The following is a 2,633-nucleotide window of genomic DNA, read 5'->3' as shown; positions in this document are numbered from 1 at the left end:
CACAACATCCTCTGAAGAGGTTACCCAAATTGCCGATAGGAAATAGGGATGCAGACCACTCTGGTTTCTTTCATGCTGAACAGGGACACAGGGTGAGGCACTTGGAGTACCCTTTCAGTGGGTCTATCTAAAAGACTCCCAGATTGCATAACTCTAGTCTCTAAGGGGAATAAAAAGTCCTTGAATCATGACTAGGAGCTGTGAAGGAGAAGTAAAGGCAAGAGTAATTAGCATTACAAGTTCTAGATAGGGAACTAGAAAAAAGTCAGAACAGGGCACTTTTCAAATGTTCATATGAGAGTCCATTGGACTTTCTTGACAGGGCTTCCAAAAGCATCTCTCTATTGGGTTCCTCATTTTTCTTTTGTCTTCAAAGGCTGGACTCTAGAGTGATGGATTCAGGATTTGCTTTCAGATATTTTGATAGCTGTTGGAGTGGTTAGAATCAGTATCATTTCCCTTTCAAAGGCTTCTAGATAGGAGGAGAAAACAAATTTATCCATCATTTTAGAACAATAGCTGGTTGTCTCTCTTAGCTACAAGTGGGCACTACAGTATTAGAGACCAAGATGTGAAGTCTTTACATCTGATCAGCACTTTCTGGTTAGGAATAAAATCATCAATGAGAAACAATTGTCTAAATAACCTCTTATATAGACCTAAGCTTAACGTCTGGGACATACAATCTCTTGAACTCTTATAGAAATATACTGATGACTTTACTCTTTGGTTTTACTTACCTTTTTGATGTTTAAGATCATAGAGTTGGCCCAAATAAATCAATTTATTTTTACATTTAAGGTCATTTGAGGAACTGTTCCTCAGGGGTCATATGGGCTTGGGAGGAGCTCCTGGCTCCTTTCTTTTACCAGTTCCATCTATGTGAAGATAAGTCAAAGGTCCTGTTCGATCATGTCTGGCTTCACTTGGAAGCATGAATGAGATGTTTCCTCTGAGTTGACCCTCCTCTTTGTAGACTGGACACTGGTTCAAGTCCATCTTGTGGGATCTCCATGGCCTCCCTGAACAAGAGGACGGGTGACTAACCACAGTTACGGAACATTTTAAGAGATGTTCCAGAGTCCCCTGGAACTTAGTTGACTTTGGAGGGCAAGGGGCAACCACTGTCCTTTAAGTCCTTCTGACCACATTAGTATAGGCCTCAAACTACGGTTGTTAAACATCCAATAAGGTTAGTTCCACCAGTCTGGTACTTTTAATTACTATGTGCTATGTAGATAAGACTTGGGTGAATAACCAAATATTCTCAGGTAAACCCTGAGTAGATACATATTTTGTTCCTTAAACTAGTTGACTAAACTATGACCATAGAAAATTTAAGATTATGTGTATATCTCCATTCCCATATCCTTTTAACATCTTTTATATTCTCGTTTTCTTTTTTAAAAAATAATTATGATTTGTGGAAAATATCTCCATTTCCATGTCCTTTTAACATCTTTTATATTCTCATTTTCTTTTTTAAAAAATAATTATGATTTTCCCTCTTAAGGTGAAGGGAAAACCATGATGGAGGGGTGAGACAAGGTGAGAGATAAACAATGCCTAGCTAGCTTTGAAAACAGTGAGAACCATATTACTCCTACAACATACTGACAAATTATATATAGCAGATCAAGAAATATATGTCCAGGTAAGGTTTATCTGAGAACAACTTGTCTTTGCCTAAGATTTATATACATGACACACAGTAATTAAGCATACAAGACCAGTGGAACTAACCTTCTTGGATGTTTATCAGAAATACTTTGAGACCTATAATAATTTGGTCAGAGGGACATAAAGGACAGTTTTGCTCTTTGCCTTCCTAAGTTGACTAGTTCTATGGGACTATGAGCATCTCTCAAAATGTCCTGTAATTGTGGTGGGTCACCTGTCCTCTTGATCAAGGGGGCCCCACCAGATGGACGTGAACCAATGCCCAGTCTACAAAGGGGAGGGTCAACACAGAGGAATCATTTCCTCCATGCTTCCAAGCGAAGCCAGCCATGGTCGAGTAGGACCTTTGACTTATCTTCACATAGGTGGAACTGGTAAAAGAAAGGAACCAGGGGCTCCTCCCAAGCCCATGTGACCCCTGAGGAACAGATCCTTAAATGACTTTAAAAGTGAAAATAAATTGGTTTATCTGGGCCGACTGTATGGTCTTAAACACCGAAAAGGAAAGTATAACCAAAGCTTAAAGTGATTAGTATATTTCTGTCAGAGTTCAAGGGATTACACTTTCCAGACATTAAGCTTAAGTCCATATATTTAGTTATTTAGACAATTTTTTCTCATTGATGATTTTGTTTCTAAGAAGAAAGTGCTGCTCAGATGTAAGACTTCAAATCTTGGTCTGCAATACTGTAGTGCCCACCTGTCCTAAAATGATGGCTAAATTTGTTTTCTCCCCCTATCTAGAAGCCTTTGAGAGGGTACTGATACTGATTCTAGCTACTTCAACAGCTATCAGAGTGCCTGAAAACAAATCCTGAGTCCATCACTCTCGAGTCCAGCCTGGCAGACAAAAGAAAAATGAGGAGAAATCCAATGGAGGGATGCTTTTGGAAGCTCTCATCAAGAAATTCCAATGGACTCTCATATGAACATTTGAAATTTGCCCTGTTTTG

Source organism: Nannospalax galili, unplaced genomic scaffold, assembly GCF_000622305.1.
Source record: "Nannospalax galili isolate Female #2095 unplaced genomic scaffold, S.galili_v1.0 scaffold962, whole genome shotgun sequence".
NCBI lineage: Eukaryota > Metazoa > Chordata > Mammalia > Rodentia > Spalacidae > Nannospalax > Nannospalax galili.
Note: the sequence above shows the minus strand (reverse complement) of the source record.